The 24,789-nt window shown below is 46.0% G+C and overlaps 1 long non-coding RNA gene across 1 annotated transcript; it reads left to right on the top strand.

Moving 5' to 3' along the window:
- The first annotated feature begins 10,706 nt into the window (after window positions 1-10,706).
- On the top strand, window positions 10,707-23,237 carry LOC142054265 (uncharacterized). Its single transcript, XR_012659471.1, has 3 exons — window positions 10,707-11,307; window positions 21,647-22,036; window positions 22,144-23,237. It is a non-coding gene; the product is annotated as an uncharacterized LOC142054265 (long non-coding RNA).
- The last annotated feature ends 1,552 nt before the right edge of the window (window positions 23,238-24,789 follow it).

Here is a 24,789-nt window from a genome sequence, read left to right as displayed (position 1 = left end):
AATTTGAATTCCTGTAAGAGGAAAAATATTGGCACTTCCAGGAGCCTCTCTGCACGTCTTTACAGGGTCACTTTTCAGCATTCAACTCTGTTGAAGCTGTTCCCATAGCTACTCTCACTGCATTTTAAACAGGCAATGAACTTCTTTAAATACTAAATTTATTGCCAGTGCAGCTGCTTTAATGACAGGTTTCAGGCTTCTTTGGTTTCAAGGTTGAGTGTGTTCTGCTCACGTCCCCTGTGGTTGCATGGGTCAGACCATGGAGGGGATGTGAGTCACCCGGCTGCCTGCCTGTGGCAGATGCTGGAGCCTGGGGATGCACAAGGCAACTGGATAAGGAGAAACCAGCACCTTGCAGGGATTTGTCTGCTGCAGCTTTGGCTTTCTCACTGGAATACAGAGGATGCTCCCCTGCTCCTGTGGGATCTGCAAAGCACCTGGGATTGCCAGGGAAAACCAAGGTCAAGGCTGGTTCCTAGGCCTATCATGGCATAGAAATCCTCCTAAATAGAAAAACACAGCTGCAAGGAGAAAAAAAAGATGCAACTTCAAACAAAGCACTAGCTGCCTCTCTACTGTGAAAAACCTCCTGGTATTGAGGTCTTCCCAGAGATCTTCTTCTGGGCTGCTCATAAGCACCATCCCATTCACACTTCCCATCAAGCAGGGCTTTGTTTCAGTGTGATGTACCAGCACAACCTCAATCTCTTTTTATCATACTGACCACAGTATCCAAGAAAGGCTACAGCTCCACAGTGCTGGATGCTCTGTAATCACACAATACCAGAGAGCATCTAGCCTAAAAAAAGTCTTCACTTTAAATCGAGGCAAAGAAACACAATCCCACATGGCTGTGGGAGAAGGTGTGTGTTACACACCATGCAAGCTCTGTGATAACATCCCCACAAGAGAACGGCACAGGCTGGATTGCAGACCCCAGAGGCAGCATTCCCTGTTAAAATCAAGAGGGGTTGCTTTGATGGAAGACACCTCCTAGGGAAGTCTAGGCAGGCACTACTGCAGGCTGAAGCCATGGCATTTGCTTAAATAAACAGCTGGTAGCAGATTAGGTTTCCAAATCAAACTGCAACCCAGCACCTACTGAGCTTCATCCATCATTAGTCTTTCATTAGGAAACTTGTTCTTGGCCTGGTCCCCAATTCTCAGAGGAGTGATTCAGGCAAATACCAAACCGCCACTGTGTCCAGCAGTCTCTATTCTTCTGCCCTTCCCTACCCTTGTGGCAAGGCAAATGCCCACTTGTTGCTCATTTTAATACAAAATTCCTTCTGTTCGATGAGTTTTCACTTAAAGGCTGCCACTGCCCCATCCCCTCTGTCCCTGCTACCCATGTCTAAGCAGGGGGAACAGGTGGGACAGCTGACCCTGGTGAATGAAAAGAGAGCACAGTTTCTCTCCCTTCACCCCTTTCTCACAGCCTGCCACTGCTGTCAGCGATCCCCGAGCCCCCTGGGACTGGGGATTTGTGGGTATTAGTCACATGAAAGAAAAGAGCCTGCAGCAGGCTGCTCCTGGGCTTTGCTTCACCTCCAGGCAAGGGGAAGGCTTGCCACTGTATTCCTCAGGGCTGGAATCAAGTGACAGTTTTTTTAATATTATTATTATTTGCTCAAACTGGCTTCTATGTAAGATGTGCTGCAGCCCCAATAAAAAAAAAAAAAAAAAGAAAAAGAAAAAGAAAACAAGAAAAAAAGAACAACTTACAATGATCCCCATTGTGTAAGGAAACGTGTAAAGCCAGCAAGTTAATAGAAAATGAGATCTTTTTCTGTCATCAGATCTTAGGGGCAGGATTTGGTCTCTTTCATTCACCTTGTGTGAAGCTCCACAGCCTGTCATCACACAGCAAGTTCAAGCCGAGCATTAATGGTCTCTCTCAGTCCTAAATCTATTAATCCAATGTCAAACACAACAAACTCCCAGATGGACCCCGCTAAGGTGAACTCATGTTTAGCCGCTGGTCAGTGAGCTGCGCCTCAGGGATACTGTCCTTCTCTCAGGAATAAAAACCGCAAACCATGGAAGTCACATGGATGAACAACAAACATGTGACACCACGCAAAAGCAATAGAGGTGCCTTAAAAACTTTAAGTCTGCTCTGTATTGCCAAGGTCAAAAAAATGGGTTTCACCATAGCCTTGATTTTGCTTGTTTTTTATGGACACACTGATCGCCTGCCCTAATACCAGCAGAGAGAAGCAGTATTTCCACTGCTCTCAGCTATGTCTGGCTGCTGAAAGCCACAGAGCCCCCACATTAGCTCAGCAATGGTAGTTACACTATAAGCAAACAGTTTTATACTCCATCCAGGAAAAGCAAAACCTTTTTCTTAAGTATTTCAGGTGCTTACACACACAATGAAGTCTGTTTATGTATCAGCTTGGCCATTCCCATAACCACCTTCAGGCAGAAATACAGGTCCCTGAAAGTGGAAGGAAAGTTTCCGTCCCACCCAGCTGGGGCAATAACATGCCTGGGTGGAAGAGACACAGAAGAAAAAATGCCTTGACTGTTGGCACAAGTGTCTTGACCATCGGTACCCCTATGGGACAGATTTGGTAACTGCGTATTGCTTGTCTTTCAAATGAAAGTGTCAGTGATGTTTCAGGGTTCAGTTCTCACCCCCTGATGGGCCCAGCACACCTGCTATTATTAGTACTACTAACCTTAATTTGCTTTCCCACTCAAAACAACTTCTTTCACATTTCCTTCTGTTTTTCTCCTTATGTTGATACGGTCTTCATAAACTGCCTGAATCCAGCAATAACCTGTCTCCTACCCACTCTTAAAAATCGACTTCTGTTAAACCACAGCAAGATCTTTCCCTCCCAGCTTTTCAGGACTGCCAGAGACCTGAAAAACTGGTTATTCACACAGCTCTAATCATTATATACTTGTGCCTGCTGCTGCACAGGCCCATTGACCCAATAATGAAGCAAAAAATAGAAAGAGACGACAAAAGCACACAGGTGGGATGACGAAGGAAGACTTGATCACAGCCTGCTTGTTTAAATGCATGTGTTAATGTTTTAGTTTAGAAGTTTTGCATGGGTTAAAATGCAAATTGAATGAACATTCAACCCCCAAAAGCAAGACGATCCCCTTATTTTTAGGGAGGGGCACTCATTCAGTCCAGTCAGATGCTTTTCGGACAGTCCCGTCTTGCCTTTTCCAGCGCTGTATGTGCGTGTAAAGGAGGGAGGGCTATTAAAAATAAAAGTACCAGTGTTCCCCCTGTCAGCCTTTTACCCACCTGTTCCTCTTTTAGCCCAAACGTGTCCACCCCTGACCCCGCTGTGGGACCAAGGCACTTGCGAGGCTGCACCCCCCACTGCTTGCTCCCCCACTCCCCACGGCAGCTGTGTAAACCTCAAGGACAACAGCTGGGGACTGGGGACGATGCCTCCAGCTCCTGGGTGGAGGTACAGCAGAGGGCATCTGCAAGGGCTCCAAATCAACTGGCCTGACGGTGGGGACTCTATTTATTTAAGTCGCACAAAGTTTGGCGCTAGCCCCACTTAAAGCCCTTGTCCATAAATCCAGCTCAGTTAGCTCTCAAGATGTGTCCTTGCCACAAGGTGCTAATTTGGTAATTGCCTGCCCTGAGGGACTCTGAGTTGGGGTTTTGGGCTTCAGGATCTGCTCAGCTGTGCTGCGACCCCAAGGGGCTCCTGAGGAGCCCTGGCTGCTTGTTCTTTGTAGATGCAGAGATGGGGAGGGGAGAAAAGGGTGAGATAAACCTTCCTCTTGAGCACTGGATGAAGCCCTGAAATTACCTGGAACTTGCAGGAAGGATTTTTCCATCCTCTGGCAGTCAGAGGCAGTAAATTTCACACCCTGACTTCAGAAGACAAAGATGCACAGGTTGATGCAACCAGTGCATGTGCCTGCCTGTCTGCAGGCTATTTTCCAAAAGCCTGACACAGAACTGGGCCTTAATGAGATCCTCCTTAACCTGCTTAATTGTAAAAACACCAGTGGGATGAGAATGAAACACTACCCTAAGGCATCACTTTTTTAAAATACATGCCAGAACTCAACAATGCTCCTCCAGCATCCTTTTTCCTGCCTTGAAGGCAGAGGGAGCTGTTCTGCATGGAAAGACATCCCTGCAGAGGAGAAGTGGCAGGAATCCACTGATTCTAATGCTGATAAATTGACATAGGTCAATTTATCAACATTATCAACAAACTCAACAGGTCAGTGGGACAGCAGCTTTTTGGCTTGAGCAATGGCCAGAAAAAGCAATCCTGCTGCTGCAATGAGTCCTTGGCCATGCATCAGGGCAGCGTCCTTGATGCTCCTGACTTTCATCGGGTAAAAGGACCAAAGAAATCAAGACTGTTGCCTTCCCAGAGGTCTTATCCACATTTACTACTGGATGGCCTCAGTAATCTCTCCCCTCTCTTCCTAGCTTTCAGAAAGTATCTGGAGATCTAAAGTGCCAACTCCATAACTGAGACTGGATGTCCTAAAAGGTGGAGCCCAGGTTCACTTGCCAGACCCATCCCAGACTTACAGGAGACCCTGGGTAATTCACTTAAGGTCTTCAGCCTTATCTATCAATAAGGATAACAGCAGGAATAATATGACATTAATGACATCTTTGAATGTCAGACAATGAGTTTGTGAAGATAATAAATGTCTTGTTAGCCATTTTCCTCTCAGTAGTCCAACACCAATATCTTTGTTGTGCTCTACAGTGTTATTAATTTCACCATGTTCCTTTACCACATCTGTGCCCACAGCTGGACAGCACTATACAGGTTGAGTAACTTGTTGTAGTCTTCATATGGCTGAACCTTGATTTCACAAGAGCTAAGCGGGCCAAAAGTCATGGTGATGGAATATCAACCTGATGAAGCAGGGAACAGTACGTCAGATCCCTTACACTGGCGGAAACATGGAACAGTTGCCACAGGAGTCATTGGCATTGCCGGGAGGAGCTGGGGGCCTCTGCAGCCTCTGCTCTATTCAAACCCACTCACTGGAGCCCTACTGAGATACTTTCAAACCAAACTCCACAACAGCCAGTTCAGGAAATGCCAAACTTCAGGAGACTTTGTTAGGAGCTTCATTGAATATTGGGTACAAGCCAGGCTACTTCTTGGCCTTTTCCTGGGGATTATTGTCTCCTCTCATGCCTGCTGTCCCTTTGTAAAGGTACAAGGGACTGTTGGAGTTGAAGCTCTGATGGCTGGAATTGGACTGATCATATCTGTTGGCAGCCGCTGTATCAGGCCAAGTCTGAAGAGGTCAGCAACCTGATCTTCCCATTGCTTAACCCAGAAAGCACACTCAAATTCGAGCAGAGACTCTAAGACTGGGTATCTTCCAAGGGTAAAGGGCTTAATTTCTGCACCAGGCTATGAGCGTTCCAGGTTCAAACAGCCTTTTTCATTCTGGATTCTTCGCCAAATTTCCACCTCCCTTCCCCATCACCTACTCTCTCAGGCAGCGTGCAGGCATGCTCCCCCACCCAAACCCTCTCCAGCTCTATCAGCTGTCACAGGCCCTGCATTCCTGCAGGACTCCCAGAATTGGCAGCTCTGGACATCTGCTCTTTTCCACCCCCACAAATATGCAAGCAGGTGTGAGGCACCACAACCTTCCTTGTTCCTCACCGCTTTTACCCAGGCAGTGTGAAAGAAGGCACAGCCAGAAGGGCAGATGATCTGTTCCTCTCCATCCTCTTCGCATCCCTCTGGGGAACGTACAGAAACAAAAACCAATCGCTTCGCCACCATTGAAGCAAACCCAGAAAAGATTAATCTTGTGTGTCTGAATATAATTTGTCTTTACCTCACTCTAACAGGGACTTCACACCAATGATGAAAATTAGAAAAGTCCATGGCTCTTGGTGCACTGCAGCACAGAGCTACAAAGCAGTGTCTGGAGCATCTGTTACTTAGGACAGTAAAGCTACAAAATACTGTTCAAAATAAATGGCACCTGTATCATTCCCACACTAAAAGGACCCTCAATGAAAGGATCCTGAAGAATAACAGTTGCTAGTGAAGACCAAGATGGGAAAAAAACCCCAAGTTTTTCACTACTCATGAAAAAACCAACCATTGCTGGTTGCTTTCCACCAACCAGCAAAGCTGTCAGGTGAAGGTAGGTATTACAGGGTTAAAATGGCAAAGAAAACAAAGTGGCAAAGCAAAATTACCCTATTAGCATCAGCCAGGAATACCAGAACTACCACACAAAATCGCCAGGAGATCCAGGTTTTAGATATCCATCATCATCACAGAGAGGATCAGGCTGAGCCCCCTCCCCAGTCCCCTCACCCAGCCTCCAGCAGCAGGGATGCTGTCGCCTCAGGGGTGTCCCATGCAGGAGAAAGCCCCATGTGCTTCCCCCTGAGAAAGTACCCTGAAAGCCCCTAAACTCTGCTCGGTTTATCAGATCAAACACAGCCACATCGCAGAACACTGTCGCTCTGGGTGTAAGCATCTGTTCATTTACCTGCCACAGCAGAAGTTGACATCACTGCAACTTTTCATCTCACATAGCCTGTACTTGCCTTCCCCCACCCAGTTCCTCCATCTGAACACTTGTGAAAAGCTCCAGTATTTATAAACCCTTTTACTGACTGTATTTGCACATCAACCATCTATTACCAAATAAACGTCCTACAGTGGAAGGACATATGAGACAAGTGCCCACTGAGAACTCCAGGGAAGAGGTGTTTGGCCATTAAAGAAACAATCTATGTGCAATTGCCATAAATAAGGTTTCCATAGCTCTTTTGCATTAATTATACAAAACACGTTTCTCTAGTGATGGTTACAATTTTGTCATTCCAAATGAGGCCAGTCACCTCACACAGAAATTAGTCTCTTCTTGGTTAACATTACAGTGGTTTAAATGCTACAAGAGAAACAGTTGCCTGGCAAGTTTATAGTTATCCATCTTAGCAATTATCTCATGAATGGTAATCAGCATGGAGCACTGTGGAGGACTGATTTTACCCAGAATCCAATGATTCTTTAAAGTTGAATAAAGATAAAATAAAAAATGAAGTGAACATAGTTTGGGCAGTTTATGCCCTATAGATTATTACCTAGGACTCAAAAATATTCAGCGCGTTCAACATTTTTCTTTCAAACAAATGGGATTTAAAAAAAAAAAAAAAAGACAAAAAAGACGACTGTCCGAAGACCGTCCATTTTGCAGTGAAATTTTCAGATTGCAAGTGTGTGCAATGGACCAAGATAGTGGGTTTAGAGGGACAAACACCTTTCTTTCCATAAAGAATGAGCTGATAACCTTATAGGAAATTCAGGCCAGCCAGGGTTAATCTCATGACCACATGGGACCATGTGAGGGCCCTGAGCTAAACTGCTGCTCTCAGTATCACTGCAAGGTGTATCAGTAGCTCTAAATAAGAAACATCCACCTTTTACAGCTTCCACGTGGCCTCAGAAGAAGTCAAATGCCCAACCTGCGCCCAGCTGCCACCGCTGCATCCTCATGAAACCCAGCACTGCCTCCGAGCACAGGCAGGCTCCAGCGACACCAAACCCTGCTCTCAGGCTCAGCTTGCCATGTCCAAAATCTGCCAGGCATCTACCCAGGGTGTTAGAGGAGATCGTCAGCCCCCAGCTGCCCAAACGGAATATTTCCATGGCAAGATTAATGCAGAGCCTGGACAAACTACAGTCAGGCAATGGAAAGTCAACAGTCTTATTCTCCCTTTTTTGCAGGTGGGTAAACTGAGGCATGAGGGCCTCCTCACCCTGTCACATCCTCTGCCCTTCAACCTCACATTGCTGGCATGAACAAGATGTGTTGTTGTCCCTTTTCCTTCCTTTCCATGGTGGTCTTGTGCCCGTGCTCCCATCAACCTGATTCAGCTACAGCTTTCAGAGAAAGGGAGGGCAGAGCGGTGTTATCTCAGCACCCTGGTAAGACCGTCATGCTTTTCCAGCTGTGCTTCCCAGGAGCAAGCTGTCTATGATGTGGCACTACCACCACTACAGCTACGTTTCAAATGGTGGAATGGAAAGGTCATAGAATAGAATCATAGAATTGTAGAATGGTTTGGGTCGGAAGGGAACTTTTTAAAGGGACCTTTGGTCATCCAGTCCAACCCCCTGCCATGAGCAGGGACATCTTCAACCAGAGCAGGTTGCTCAGGGCCCCGTCCTGCTTGACCTGGAATGATTCGAGGGATGGGGCGTCGACCACCTCTCGGGGCAGCCTGGGCCAGGGTCTCACCACCCTCACTGGGAAAAATTTCTTCCTTATATCTACTCTGAACATACTGTCTTTTAGTTTAAAACAACCACCCCCTGTCCTGTCACAACTCACAGAGCGGAGCAGAGGGGCAGGACCCCCTCCCTCGCCCGGCTGCCCGCGCTGCCGGGGATGCAGCCCAGGATGCTGAGTCGATGTGAAAGCCAAAGCTGGGGGCTCGGTTATGCTGCAAAGATGAGGTGCTCAGATTTGTTCTTCCATTTCTTTTCATTCTGCCCCCATTGACCACAGACGGCTTTTGCAGAGTCTCCAAGGCAGAGGGTGACATCCTCGTCTCCCTGGCTCACGCCGCGAGGGAACCCACCTGTTCTGCAAAGCACGTCAGCTATGAAAGCTGTTCTGGGGGGGTTATACAGCTCCCCACCTGTGCACTGCACCCTCTCAGGCTTGAACTCTGCTTCAGAGGAGCAAATGCCCGTAGGAAAGCACGCTGAGCATGAGTCATGTAACATCACGGACAAGCAACACCAGGAACACATTGCGCTGAATGGCAGAAGTTTTTGGGGTTTTAGTAATTTATTCATACTGCTTGGTTGGGGAGGGGGAGGAATGCTCCTTCCCAGTCTATTTTCTTTCACAGTGCTGATCAAATAAACATTTTTCTTTCCTATCAAAAAAATTTTGAGCACTCTAAAAATGCTTAAAGAAAAAATTATTTTTGTCACGTTGTGTAGGTATGCATGATTGTGAATTCAGCAAAAAACAGGCTATGGCCTTTATTTTAATTAATATTACTGTTGTTTACCATGGAGCAAGGGACCAGGGTTATACCAGAAATGACAGGACCAGTACAATGCATCTCCCTAAGTGATTTATCTTAGTTTCACACTTTTTCCCCCTATTTTCTTTTTCTTTTTTTTTTTTATTTTTGCCTTAAGCTGGAATTTGGAAACATCCTCAACTTGATTTGAGTTAAAGAAGCAAATTGGAAAGTAAACCCATCACTCTGCTCCTTACCAGACTCCTACAAGACCTAAACCAAATTACCCTTTAAAAGTATATGTAATTTCCACTCCACCCCCCACACCCCTTTTTTCTGCCACAACATTTTAATTCTGGGGGGAAAAATACTTCTGAAGTGCATTCATCTTTCTTTGGCAGAGAATTGTTTTCACGTTAAAAGCAGAGCGACCGCATAACCCTGCAGTCACTTCCAGAGGTTTGAACACTCACCTAGGATAAAAGAAGTAGAAGGATGGGGCAGGATGCTCACCAGGGAGCAGGCTCTATGGTGAAAAACAGACTGTCTGAGCGAGCAGCCTCCTAAAGTAAAGGAAACAGGACCAGGCAATGCTCCTGGGTGCAGGAACTTGACCATCCTTACTTCAGGAACACCCTCGGCCTGGTTTTGGTTGAGATGGTTACTCTCTCCCAGCATTTCCCAGGCACAGTTCAGGAGTTTGCATGGGATAAGGCATGTCCCAACAGGCAGGTGGATGCAGCAACCCTGTTCTGGAGGTTAAAAGGCCTTAAAAATATCCATGTGGGCCATTTGGCATCAGGGCCAGGGAATTCTGCCAGTCATATTTAATTTGCTAATTTAGATGTAGCATAAAGGGTGTGATTTTTTTAAGTACTTCCTGTGCCATATACCCCTTCCAAGAACTTGGACATGTCACCCCGTGCCTCAGTTTCCCAGCCATAAAGCAAAATTTCAGTAGTGCTTCCCTCTCCCAGGGTGAGATGAGGACCTGAGAGGCATTCTGGGGCACTCACACACCCCATTAATACTACCTGCCAGACAGGAGATTGGTCACACCTCTCTGCAAACATCCACCCATACAAACGGATTCATTTCTAGTATCCCAGAGATGCTGTTTTTTGGACAGCTCTGATGGAGAAAAGAAGAAAAGGCAATTATAGCTAATGGTGATTTCTAGACACCGGGGCGGGGAGGACCCGGGGCATGGTCCATATTCCTGGCTGTACCAGTGTGACCGGTGGAGCTGGTTGGGCTCAGCCTATGTTGTCTGCCCCCAACGCTTGCAAAAGCCCAGCTCTTCCTGTCCTGCCTGATCACTTCTGCTAACCAAAGAGCCCCACTAGGATTTCAGACCAGCTCCAGCTCCCTGCTCCTCCTCCTCCTGCAGCAGCCCTCTGGCTGTTAAAATATTAAACTGATGTACTTGCAATAAATGCCTCTATTCTCAGAAATCTTTGGTGGGTTCCTTTTTTTTTTCTGACGGGACCAAGCTGCGGCGTTGGAAAAAAGGATGAAATGAAGACGTGCCCTCCCGGCATAGGACAGCTGAAGTGGAGTCACTCAACGTGCTGCTGTCAGCGGGGTGATTGAGGTGGACAGGAGGGACGGGAATGGGCACAGGCTGTAAAGGACACAGGCAGGTGGGACGACGGGGCGATGGGGTGGGCTGGGCTGGGGGTTAGGCGATACAAAAGGGACTGTGACAGCCTGCCAGGGCAGGGACCGAGTGGGGATGGCAGGCGAGCATCTTAGGGGTAGAGCAAGGCAGGGAGGGGAAGAGAGATGAGGATGTGTGTGAAAAGCCAACAGGCAACCCGATGTCTGCCCTGAGCAGGATGAGACAGAAATACTGGTGACAAGCACTTAGCAATAGACCTAGCAAGGGAGTTAAGAGGATGCTACTGCAAGTTGGGGGAGATGAGCCCAGACGATAGAAAACTGAGTGAGGGGAGAGTGATGGTTGTCACTAGGGAGAAGGGAAAAACAGAGGCAGTGGTACAGAGGAGAGTGGGAGAGGGGGAGTTGCCCACTCCCCGACATGCACACTCAAGCACACAGAGGGGTCAGTAGTATAAGGTGCTTCAAGTGCTTTTTTAGTCTCAGCCTTCGCTAAAAGACTCCTCGGCACCTCGAGGCATAGGCTGCTTGCTGGACAGCATTTCTGACCATGCCAGCTCCTGCTTCCTTGGGGAAACCTTAAAGAGGAGGGAAACATCCCTTACTGAAGATGTCAGCCCTGATAACACCCCTGGGGTGCTATGAAGCAACAAAGGACCCAGAAAAGGAGGATGAAGAGACCAGCTGCTTCTTTGCTGAAGGTAGTGTCTGAGATTTATTTTTTTTAAATGCAATATCTCCTGCGGCATGAGAATTGCTGGTATTTATGGCCAAACCTAGAGAGCACAGGCAAGAGCCGGTGTCACACATCCAGGGTTGTGCAAAGTATCGTAAGGGAATGTAAGGAACTCTGGGCAGGGCAAGAGGTGTCGAGGATGGAAAAGAGAAGAGTGGTAGGGTGGTGCCCTCATGGTCCAAACAGGACCCCAGACCCACTCCCAGGTTCTTAGGGACCAGACGACACTGCCTGGATGCAGCCTGTGACCGTGGCTTTGAAGCATCCTTTCAAAGTGCATGTGTTCAGGCTCATAGCTATGGAGAGACAAAACCAAAGGATGTGTTTGATGTTCAGGACCATCTTCAGAAAAAGGGTTTGGTTCACAAGGGTAGAAGAGTTGGTGTGAGGTGCCCTGTTGGCCAGATCTCTCAGCTCACAAGGCAAACGTTCAGTGACCCGGGCAGTGCGGGGCCATTGAGGAAAGACTGTAGGATGTCAGCTGGCCAGCATAGGCTGGAGGGGCAGTGTCATCTCCTGGGAAGCTCTGCAGTCAGATTGCTCCTGAGGAGCCTCCTTTGACTGCAAAGGGTGCCCAGATGTGATTAACACCTTCCAGGGGAAGTGACCTTCTGATTTTAATTCTAACCTTGAAATAAGTGGTCACCAGCAAGTTTCCACTAGTGCCTCCCTGCCCACCAAAGCCAGCTGTTAGACTGTGACTTCTCTGCACTCTTTGATATATTTTTCACTCCAGAATCTTTATTAGACAGCAAAGTGCTTTCACCATTTCACAGATGGAAAGCAGGAGTACAGACACTCATAGGTCCAGATTCATCCCCATTACCCTTAGGCCCTTAAGTAAGGAGTCTAAGTGAAGAGCACAATCAACCCTGGATCCTTCTGGAGTCAACAGAGAGAGGTGGCCCCTCTTGACACACTCCTGGGTGTCCTGAAGTCCTTGCCCTCCATCGGTAGCTGTTCCTTGTATTTCCAGTCTGTTAGCAGTATTGGTTATTTTAATTGGGAATGCACGACTGAAGCTGTCAAGAGCCCAGCATGGATTTATTCTCTTTCTCTGTCAGCACATCCCCCCAAATCCCTGCTCTTGGACCACATGGGGAGGAAATAACCAAAAAAATGAACTGGAGGAAAAGGGCACTGTCCTCTTCGCCAAGGCTGTGCCCTTTGCACCCACTCTCAGAGCATACCATTAGGCCTCCTGGCCTCCAGGAGAAAGCTCCGAACTGGGGAAGCGTTCATGGTATGAGGCAATCCAAAAATCTCCAGATAAACAGTCTTAGATGCAGAAAGAAGACAGGGGAGATTCCCCACCTTTTCAAGCCAGTGACAAAAATCCTACCAGCTTCTCAAGGGATGGTTATCCTAAATTGCACTATTCTCCAACTTCACGTGCATTCAAGGTCTGGGAAAAAAAGGGAAATATAAGGGGCAAGGGAGTCCTGTAAGGGCATTGGAACAGGCTCTCCAGTTTGCTGCAGGCAAACAGTTTCACCTCTGTGCCTCAGTTTCCCCACCCATAATCTGGGAATACTGGTGAGCAGGCTTTGCTCAAGAGCAGTTATTCTGCTCTGGTGCAAAGGATCAGACTGGCTAAATAAAATATGATGGGGCTAAGCCAGAGCAAAGATGTCAGTTTAAAAGCACCATGTATTAGACTAGGTAAAACAGACAATATAACTTAAAGAGTCATAATGCGAATATCATTTTATATTGAGGTAAAAGTGGTAGAAAATTAAACAAGGAGACTAGTAGGAGGACGGTCATTTTGACAGGACTGATGGTGATTCTGAGAGCATTTCCAAATAACCTTGGGCAACTCACTTATTTTCTCCAGCTTTGTACTCTGCTTAGTGCCGCCCTTTTTCAAGACATTAAATATCGGCACACTAGGACTGGGTGTTTCATTGGTGCTCATTGAGGTCTTATTCCCACTGACTTCAGATGGAGACCTCATTACCATAGTTTATGGACCAAACTCAGTAAGGTCTGAGACACCCTCATGAAGCCCCACCAGAGTTTAAAAAACCCAGGCATACAAAACACCTCCAAAACACAAGTGCCTAAATATAGTCTCTGGCTAGACATAGGCTATATTTTGCAGACAGTTGCAAACTTGCTTTGCTGAGCTTTAAGCTTCCTGGAAGCTGTGGTTAGGACAGTGTTTAGATGAAACTAATTAGCCCTGCTGCACAAATATACCCTCAGAAAACAAATTTGGGTACCAAGGCTAAAATGTTAACCGAACCGATTTGCCCGCTGTCACACAGAAAATTTGCAAGACAAGCAAGAAAAGGCCCTACATGATTTTTTGCCTCATGCAAGGTGCCTTTTCATGTAGGCAGGGGAACAATGAGGTGGTAAATTCCAACCATGCAAAGATCTGGGCTCAAATCCTTCCTGTGGAGAGGGGCAGAGTATTTGAAAGGATTAGGGAGAGAAACCGCAACACCTTTTAGCTCCCAGGCTGGGGGGTTTCCTCCTTTTAAGTCAATGGGATGACTCTTCTTTACCCATCTGCTGTCACATCAATGCACCTCAGTATGCATGTGCATGTAGACAGGCAAATGAACAGCTAAGCAGCCTCTATCCTTCCAGCAACAACTGCTCCTGGGAAAGCATTCATCCTGCAATGCAGGGTGGAAAAAGAAACTTGACAAAGAGCCCAGATGAGTGAGTGCCTGAATGCCAGGCGTATTAGAGAGCCTGTTTTGGGAGTATCACCTCCCCTCTCGTCCTCGGTGCAAACCATCCAGATCACAGCGACCCTTGGAGGACAGCTGCCCCATTCTTTCCTCCTTCTCTTCCTCATGCTAGGCAGGGACAGATGTGGCTCTGGGTATGCCTCAGATGATTGGGTTACTCTCAGTGGCTCAAAAAAGCATGATCTCTTGGCTCTTAGTTTGCATAGCTGCTGTTCACAATGAATATAATATTCTTGGGTAGTTAAAAAGAAAGATAATGGCTCTAAATGGATGCCTTTATACCCTATTGGCTTCCTTCATTGCAGGCTTTTATTGCCATTCTTGTCAATCTTTTACACTCAAGCATGTGTCGCGTTCAGCTCCTAAACTTCTAGTAACTTAGCTATAATTTCCCAATCCATGTTTCTTCATTCTACCTGTACTGGGTTTTCTAAATCTTGGAACAGTGTGGTCTGGAAAGCCAACCTAGTGAGCCTTTACTGCAGCAGTCCCAGTTCATTCATGTCATTGAATTTAATACCAATCTTGCTCAAGTTAGGTTTTAGCATCATCAATAAATTCCCATTTATACCTACATAAGATTTTAAAATCCCAGCCCACAAATAGTACCAGAATAATGTACATAAATAAGGAATATTTGCCTACCTATGTGTTTGGGATCAAGGATCTTCCAAATGATAACTCTGTTTCATCACTAATCACTCTGAACCCACTATCTGGTCCCAGAATTTGTATGATACTTTGATACAGGCCTATGAGAAATTTAAGAACGCACTGCCAGTAAGAGGCTATAAACCTCCCAACATTGCTGAAGGACAATATCTCTTCCGTTTATATTAAACGAACCTAGAAAGTGCATCTGTGAAAAACTTCTTTGCCCTAGAACTCTTCAGCTTATTTCAGAAACAAGCAAAAAGGGAAAACCTCCAGAAAGGAGTCACCTTGGACAAAGGCTGATAGTCGTACTTATAAGGACACAGGAGTTTAGACAGCTTAGCAAAAGTCAGGAACCAAAATGAAAGGCTTGCTAAACAGGACTGCTGCTCATGTCTGAATGAGAATTTCCCTAACTTATCTTTAAACCTTTTTTTTAATCCTTTTTTTCCAGTCCTCCCACCTTTAGGCAGAATTTTTTATTAAACCCATGAATTTTGTTGATGCTGTTATTTCCTTCCCTATTTTCTAGATAGCAAATTTCTATTTTTCCTATTGGAGGAATGGGACTTCTCTCTCCTGCCCTCAGTCTCACCTGGGTTAAGTTTCTGGCTTCCCACTGCCAGTCTGTGATGGTACGTGTCCCTGTCAAAGCTGCCACCAGCCCAGCCCCTAGTGAGGTTGGATGTACAACTTCTCTGTGTCCAACACCAGGTGAGGTGAATCTCACCACCTTGCACTCCTCTGTCATGCTCAATAGCCACTTGTATGAAGGTGCAGTAACGTACTTGGTAGCAAACAGTGTGGGGATTCTGGAGACCTGGCACTGGCCCCCTCTGTCCATTTCCCTCTGCTGTGCCTCAGTTTCCCTGCTTGATACCTACTGGGACAGGACTACAACCAAAAACTTCGGTGCAACTGGAATGAGAAGCAAGAAATTTGGGGTCAAAGCCTTGGAGGGGGGGGGTCACTTTCCAACCCTAAATTAAATTTCATTGGCAAAGGTATCTTTTTTCCTTAATGGAGAAAAGCTCTTACAATATACGGCTGTTGCAGTAGCCCCTATTCCAGTCTTGTTCATGGCCCTAAATGTAGCACATAGATGAAACGGGGTTGGTCCTATTTACCCGATTAAGTGGTTATAAACATGATTAATAAAAATTGTGCAGATTCACATGAGAGCTGACTAGCCTGAGAAAAACATATATCCATTTGTTATTACCGGTAACTCATATGAACAGATTTCTATCACCAAAAGAGTAGGAACCCACAGACTGAGTCATGGCTCTACTGAAATCACCTCTTCTGAGTGAAAAGCCTTCATGTAACTGGGACTTAAATATTACATTGAGTTCTTAATCTTAAATCAAAATGCATTAAATGCTCCTATAATACTGGTCTGCCTTACATTTGAAAAAAAATAAAGAACAGGAATGTCTGCTTGTCACACCTGTGTTGCCCTTGGTGTAAAGATCTCTGTGTAACACAACAGCAGACACCATTCCTCATTCTGTGGACTTCTAAGCAATATAATTTACTGGGTCACTCTGTGTGTCATCTTTCTTTAAAACTTGCATTCATTTATCAGTTAGTGACGTTAATGAAATAATGACTGAGGACCTGAAATTCCCTGCCATGAATTTTTCTAGAAATCACAAGGGAAGGTCTTTATATTACTTTAAAACAGAAAAAGAAACTCCCCCCAAAAACCACCCACCTGGTCATCTGCAGTTTTTAATGTGACCAAAATTACTTAGAGCAGCATTTATAATATCAGAATTACAAAGGGTTTAAGTGAAAATAAATTTGAGCCATTCCTAGACTCAACAGCCTCTAAATCCATGGAAAAGAAAAGCTACTCATGACGTATGAATTACAAGTTTATATTTGCAGATACCACAAGTTTTCCCAGTTCTGCTGGACTGCTGCTACTTAAAGGATGCAGCTATTACCTGTCCCAGGATATTCCCTGACAAATGTGGCAATAACTGAGGCTTGAAATGTTCCATGAGCAACATGCCAGCAAAAATAATTTCTATTACCAATATCTGTAACTGCTCTGATTGCTTCTCCACTGTTGACAGATACAGAAGCAGAGTCCAAGCAGAGGTTCAGAAGAAAAATATGACTCTCTTTTCTGTTGTGAGCTTCCATGTACAATTTTTTTCTACCAACGCACGAAAAGCACATAAATCCCTTTCATGCCTTGTCATAGCCACAAAATATTTAGTCCTTCAAGTTTGGCTCTAAGTAAAAATGTAGGTTTACTGACCAGTTCAGCCCCAACTGACTGTTATGATGAACAACGCCGTGGGATGGGCTTCCATCCTAAACCCTTTTGTAGACTTACATCATATAAGAAAACAGATTTACTGAGCAGCTCACAGGGAGAAGTAGGGGCAGAAAAAGCTAGGTGTTTGCATGTGAGAAACATGGGGGTGAAGTTGCAAAAGAGACATTTTTCTGAACTAATATCATGCCGGGGAACACCTCTGCCGCAGGGGAGGATGGAGAACACTGTAGGCATGGAGAGCAACCCTGACCTGACATCTTAAACACACAATAAAATGCCTCGAGAGTGACAGCAAAGCTGGGGAGCGGCCTCCATCCTCCAGGGAGACCTGCAGCCTCTGAGGAGCACATGTAGCGCTGCTCTGCTGTCAGGAGTCTGTGCCTGGCCAGCATCCTCTTACTAGGATCTGCCTTCAAAGAGCCCTTGTGTTTCCTTCAAAGCTTCAAGGCATCTCCATCTTTGGAGAGACTCAAACTCAGCTAGACGTGATGCTGAGCAACCTGACCTAAGCTGGCCCTGCTTTGAGCCAGGAGATGCACAAGAAACCTCCAGACATCCCTTCTGACCTAAATGACTGCGTGACTCTACAACCTAAAACCAGGCCAGACTCCAGTGAGCTGCTGTCTGGTTTTGAACGCGTTCCCTACTTGGCCAGGCAGCTCTGCAGAGCAGGGACTATCTCCCTGTGCGTGTATGAGCAGCCTCTGTTCTCAGCCAGGTCCTCAGGGCCCTGCCTCAATACCAATAATAATAATAATAATAAAAATAATAATAATAATAATAAAGTGAAAGGAAAGAACACTATCTATCACCTCTCACTCTTGTGACTTGTTTTTTTACAGCAAACCCTAGTTTTCCAGGATTTCAGTGCTATCAAAACAAACCCAAGACATGCCCCAACATGCATTTCCACACACGCACAAGATTCCAGCCTTTGGCACTGTGCAATGGCACACACGGGAGTGCTTGCAAATGACAGGCACTAGAAAATCTGAACCACCTGAAAATATACCTCCAAAACAACCCAAACTGGCCAAAGGCACCAGCCAAATTACAGGTTTTTGTGCTGCCACTGCTTTTCCTAGGAGGATGCAGACCACCAACTCTGAAACATGACTGAGGAGCAACACTACCGCTTCGGGAGTGGAGGATGACAGGCTGTCCTGCTGTCCAGAGGTCACAGTCCAGACTTCTCTTATGAGATGACATGCTTCTTTATATCCCCATATGGATTAGGCTGCTATGGAATGTAAGGAAGTGTGTGGTTTCAGGGAGACATCGCCAGTGTCCTCTGCTTCCAGCTACTGCAAGGAGTCAAATACTTTTCTGTAATTGCATTTTATTTGAATATGACTTTGCCAAATATAGACAGGCAGTTTATTCACTCTACAGTGCCCTCAGTGCCCATGGAAAGCACATAGGGATCCACAAATCTAAAGAGGTTGCCAACTCCTGAATCCATGCAAATTTGATAACAAAGATGTATTCTGCACATCTTCCTCTGGAAAAATCACCCATCTGGCTATAGGTTCCACCTAAACAAAATAATATTTACTCTGTCCTGAAAATGCTTTTCAAGGGAATTCTAAAAATCACTACATCCCCGATAGCCTCTATAATGGTCATCCATTCTCAGCTGGTGGAAAATGCTTTGGATTTAGTGACAGGGAGAAAGAATTAAACAGCGCTGGGTAGGAATGACTTGCAAGGAGAGAGACCGAATATGATCTAGATCTCACATCATTTACAAAACTCTCCTCTTTACTCCTAGTAATTCATAACAAGATCTTCTTTAATGGGACTAAAAAGAATGCTATAGATACAGGAATTTCTGTAGTGGGTCAATCGATGAATTCAATACACTGTCTCAGTACAGTAACAGAACAGGCTGCAGAAAGTTGCCTCCTGTTTAATGTGACACTGTGGAGCAAAGCAAGCACACAGCCTTTTCAAAAATGATAGGCTTTTTTTCCTAAACCTGTATTATCATAACTCAGGATGTTCTTGCCATGTACACAAATGTCCCTTCCTCTTCTGGGCACTGCTTAATTCTTTGCTCTAATAACACCGTGTAGCAATGAGTGCAGTATATTTTTTTGCAGACTGCAAGACAGTGGACCAGTTGCTTCTCACCTATCTAGGGCTGCCTGGAGATATCCTGGATAACTCCATGACATCCTGAATATCCTGTTCCACAGAGCTGAAGAGCTCAAACCATTTCTCATACATTTCCTTCTTCCACTACAGGCCAAATATTCAAAACTTTAAGCAGTTTTCAATCAGTATTAATTTATTTTAAGAAACTCTTTAGGAAATATTTTGAAGCTCTGCAGTTACAGGGACAGTTACTAGCGTTGTGGCCTAGGTTTTGAAAGGTTTTCAGATGCTCATTTCCCATGGGAAGTTGCAGGAATTCCACCCCAAAATAGCCTCAACAAACCTGATCTAGTTAGAAGCATAAGGACAAGCCTATGCTGCAATGATTAACGCTCACAACTTAATTTCAGCCTGGCTACGAGAGGCACTGCTAGCAGGTAGACGCCATAATTCAGCAAATCCATACCCATGTTCTTGTCCAACCTCCAGACCAGTTGTGTAGTTCAGGCTGGCCGCACGCTGCTGTAGGCAATACTGGAGCCAGCTGGCTTTTATCACAGTAGCTGGTATTCCTTGGCTTCATACTCCAAAGAGGCTTTGGCACCTAGAAGTCCAAGTTTCACTGTCCACGCCACTCTTAGTTCACTAAATAGTGTTTGTGTTCTTGCCCTCGAACCAATGGGGGAAAAATATGACTGTTCAGCTCTTTCACTTTCTTAAGTAGATGGTCACCTTCAAACTCCCTACTGGGGGTGGTCCTTGATCTGCCCTAATTCCCAAGCTGAGCCTGGGAAATGTTAGGGTCAGTGCTAGTAGGCACAGGTCAAAACTGTGCCAGCGACTGTGCTAAACACAGCAGAAACCACCGAGTTCCTGTGCTTGTACCTCAGCACTATTTAATATACCAATAGAGACCTTGAAACCAATGACATTTAATGTTCCTCAGACACCAAGATGTGTTTGCAAAATTTCGGTCTGAATCAAAACCAAGGCTTCTGCATCTGACCCAAGCCCTGTGGTCTCCTAGATGTAATTCAAGATGATGCTTGTCAAACATTGTTTCCTCCTGTTCTTATTCTACAGATTTAACTCTTAGGTTATAAAGACTAATGCAGAGGATAAGCAGAGTAGAGGAAAATTATTCTTTTCTATTTAATCATTAAAACTGCACAAGATAAAGGGGGACCCAATGGAAAGAACAGACGGGTGTGAATCCTGACCTCTGTTCTCTCCCTGGCTTTGCTGATCAACCCATTGCCCATGTCACAAACACATCTCCTTTCTGCACCTGGTGACCTCTTCATGTCTAAAACTTTGAAGAATACATAGTCTGTGGAGATCTGGACTTTATTTAGCTGCTCCTTATTAACATGCTCCTAGTAAATTTGGAGATACCCTGAGAATAGCCCGCTGGCTTCTGGTTGCTCCTTAGGTATGTCCTGTGCCACGTGGCATGTCCTATGCCATACCTACGTGTCACAAGTGGGTGTCTCAGACACCCTATGGCTCCTCGGATGGTGGCATATGCTTAAGTGTTGACAAAGGAAGCCAAGCCTTCTGGCTGGTCAGTTGAACCTGTCCCTAGACTTGACCGACTGTATAAATTTGGGGTTTAAATCTGGAGGGGAATCCCATCCCTCATTTACTTTCTGCAGCTGTCTCCAGCCTGCATACGCCTGTTCCACTGGAGCCTGCAATCGGCATTGACTCTTGCTGCACAGCATGGGCCAGGATTAAGTTACAGGCCCACACTTGTAAGGACATATGAGAAGAAATAATGCAGACTAGTCATGCAGACACAGGGCTAAGGTTTAGGAAAATTTATAGCCTGGCTGGGGGTCAAGGCCACTGTTTTAACTCTGCTCCTCCTTGTGGTTGGACCATTCTGACCCTGGCTGAAGGTAAAATTATCAAATAGCTCAAGGACAGGTCTGATTTTTCCTCACTTCCATCAAGGGTGCCAAAGTCTAGCGCTGATGGGAAAGCTCATGAAAGGAGTGTTGTAGCTGAAGGCTTGCCTGAGCTGTTCTTTGGGCAGCAAGGTGGACGTCTCCATAGGGAATATAGAGTTTATGCTGCTGATGCTTTCCTTGCTAATGAATAGCCCTAAAGAAGCAAAGAGAAACTATGAAGGAAGCAGAGGATTCCTAAGGATACTCGAATTAATATTCCCCCCAACGCTGACCACAGAGAGAGCAAGGGGAGAAAAAAAAATAAAGAAGAAAAAAAATCCCTCCTAATGAAAATGTTTTTCAGAGAAAAATGTACCAGGTCCCTGAAAAACCACATGCACATGGAAAGGGGCCTATGCACAGGGTTGGAAAAATGCTGCTTTTGTCCTGTTTGGAAGCTGCCCCGTGCCCCGCTGCTCGTGGTCTCCGGCAGCTGTCTCCTTGCTGAGACTCCCAGGTACAGCTGGAGGGCTCGGGGCGGCTCTCTGAAAAGTGATGCCTGACTGACAACTGGCAGGTGACTTCCCTTCAATTAACAAAGGACGCGTCTTTCTTTCCTTCCTCCCTCTCACTTTTCCTTTTTTTATTTTTTTTTTTTTAAAGAAAAGGAAAGAAGAAAACTCAGGAGAGAGAAAACAGCAGGAAGAAAAGAGCTGTATGACGAGAAATCTTCAGACACATGTTGTTATGGCTCAAGATGGACAAATGCCAACACTCCAAGCTTCAAAAGGCTTTCCTCATTACCTATGTCCAGGCTCATGAGCTGGGACTAGAGTCTAAAACAAGACCAGGCGCTATGAAACTTCTAGACAGAGGCCCAGAATTATCTCCTGAGGCTTATCCCCACCCTTAAATACTTTTGACTTACGCATTAGTGAGAAATTCACCCTAGTCCAGACAACCACACAGGAACTGGGGCATCACATGGATGCTGTGCAGGGACCAGCTCGCACCCAAAATGGATGTACCAGAAATCATCTAAGCTGGAAAGTGGTGAGGTCTCCTAAGCTGGTGTCCAAAGTGCCGTACCATCCTTCTCTCCCTTTAAGCAGTGGTCAGCGGCCAGTGCTCCTGTCTAATCAATCTAATTCCCCTTGCAGGTAAGGCACAGTGAATGAAGCCAAGTGAGTTTACGTGGTCAGGAGCTATGCTCTGCTCTGGCTGGTCAAACGGAACCAAGCCCATCTTCCTCAGAGGTTTGGTCCCCTTCAACCAGCTATAGCAGTGTTGAAAACATCAAGCCGGGAAGGTGAGCCTCCCTCCACCTCAGCTCGACCCCACCAGCCCTTCCTCCTGGATGGATCTGCTACCCCTCTGAACATCTCCAGAGGTGCATCTGGGGATAAGCCACCTGAAAAGGTTTGGGATAGGTTTTTGGTCTTAATAAGCATCACTGCAAGGTTGCTTGCCTCTGCAAGGGCACGTATGCATGCCTGCTTCAGCGTTACTGCAGGCCCAACACATCACATGCAGGGCTTGCTGGCTTTGCAGCATACAGCAGATTTCTAAGTCATCGAGGATCCACAGGGCCCAGCATACAACTTTCTTTATTTCCCTTCCCTACCAAACATGCATTCACACCCCCCTTTTGCTGAGCAGTGCTGGTCCGAGTAATTTCTATTTAACACTTAAAAATCATAAGCAAAAAGGGTAGCACATCCTTGATAGTGCACTGTGTCCATGTGTCATTTCTTATTTATTCAATGAGAAAAGGAGCTATAAGCAACCATAATCTACAGGATAAAGGTTTGTGACCCACAGGAAACAACATATCAGTTATCCCATAGCCACTTAGCTCACAACACAGACGTCACTTCATACTTCTTTGTGCAAGGCATGGTCTGAATCTTCCGATCCACACCACACTGCCGCAACTGAAGAAAAACAGCCAAATCACTTGAAAATTGCAAAATAATAATAAAAATAAAATAGCAGCCATGGACAACCTTCTCTGGGGCAGGGACCCCTCAAGGACTCACCAAAGGGACTGGGAAGACTGTCACTGCAGTGACAACAAGGGGACTGGAGATGAGGAAAGGGAAGGCTGAAGCAGAGCCTGGAGAAAGGGAGGAAGGTTTTCCCCTGTGTCAGCTTAATGTTTTGCCTTTGCTTCTCAAAACACAAATCAGTAGTTAAAAGTTTGTGTGGGAGGGGTTATTTGTTGGTAGTAAATTAAATTAAGTGATTTTCCCTTAGCTGAGACTTTTTTGTGTGCCATAGCATGGGTTTGAACACTTTCCCCTGCAATGCCATTGCCAGCCCAGTGCTACCTCAGGGTATGGCACAGCTCGTCCCAGCACATCCCTACATTGCATCTGCCCATGTTCAGCCTCTCTTACACCAACACGAGTTGGGTTGGGATTAACCCAGGCGACAGCAGTTTTGGCCAGTCCTGGGGCTGACAATCCGCACAGGCACAGCTTGATCCCTGCTCAGAGGCACTGAGAGGTCCGTGCTATGGTGAGCGCAGTCCCTCATGGTGCTGGGGTGACATGTGTTCCCCTGGGCTATCGATGCTCATCCACTCACATCACAGCAGGAGCTGTTCCTCCAGGGGCACCCGCTGCAGCCTGCTGGGTGGTGGGTGCTGGAAACCTCTGTGTTTGGGATGAAGCATCCTCAGGCTGAGCCCATCTCTGCTCAACGTCTTCCTCCCAAATTCTTCCTGAACACCTCTGAACTTCCTGTAGAAGGTCTTTCAGCCAGGGCTTCCTTCACTGCTGAAAATGTGACCTCTTCTCATCTGAGCTCTCCTGGAGCTGAGCAGCTCCTGCAAGGCTACAGAAGACATGGGCATCAGAGATGGGCTCTCCACTGCTCAGTGACTCCGTTACCTGTGGATGGAGGGGAAGCATGACCTTGTACCTTTGTAGCTCCTTTCTCATGGTCCTTCTTGTAGGACCCCTGTATGGAACTCTGTTCCCAACCAAGAGGAACGCTTCCCCCCCTACACCCTTACTCAGGTTTCTCAGGCATGCGAAAAGCAGCAATAATCCATTTTTACAGAATATCCTCTGAACCCTTTTTCATGTTGATTTTTCTGACAAGCAGAAGCCAAAACCTGTGTCTAGTGCAAAACCAGACTATTGCGACCCAAAAGCTTTTGAGCATCTTTGTCAAGGAGGCCCACTGTGGGTGCTTGCTTTCCAAGGGGAAGATCATCACTGTTCTCCCCTTTCTCCTCATCATCGTCTCATGAGGCAAAGAATCAAGATACACATCTTGACCAACTACCATTTATCTGCTCTTCTCTTAGACACGTGCAGGTTCTGCCAGGGCATGAGACCATTTAATCCAGTTTAAAAACATCCTTTTCTCTGCCCTGAGGGAACAAATGTCGCCTTCACACATGCAGAAAACCTCTGCCAATCCCCCTTTTGCTAAAAAGAATGAAAAAAAAGTAGACAGACAAGAAATCACCCCACCACCTGATTAACATTTTACTTTGCCTGATGCAACTAACTTTATATGGTAAAACTGTGCTTGAATCCTTTGCAATAAACTTCAGGCTGGGATGATGAGACATTTGGGTACTTTGCCTGCTTGTCTCCTTCCGCTTGTCTTGTGTAAGTGGCTTATCAGTCAGCAGCTTTTGTGCACCACAGAAGTCTTGTGATATCTGGCATCTCCCACACCGCTGCTCTGAGAGCTAAATCCCATTTCCTGAGCTGACCCAGAGAAACCCCCAATCATCAGCAGAGATAAAGGCTGGGGTTGTGTGTGAGGATGTGCCTCTGCAGGAAAAA

Source organism: Phalacrocorax aristotelis, chromosome 3, assembly GCF_949628215.1.
Source record: "Phalacrocorax aristotelis chromosome 3, bGulAri2.1, whole genome shotgun sequence".
Lineage (NCBI taxonomy): Eukaryota > Metazoa > Chordata > Aves > Suliformes > Phalacrocoracidae > Phalacrocorax > Phalacrocorax aristotelis.
This window is presented reverse-complemented; position numbering and strand designations above follow the sequence as displayed.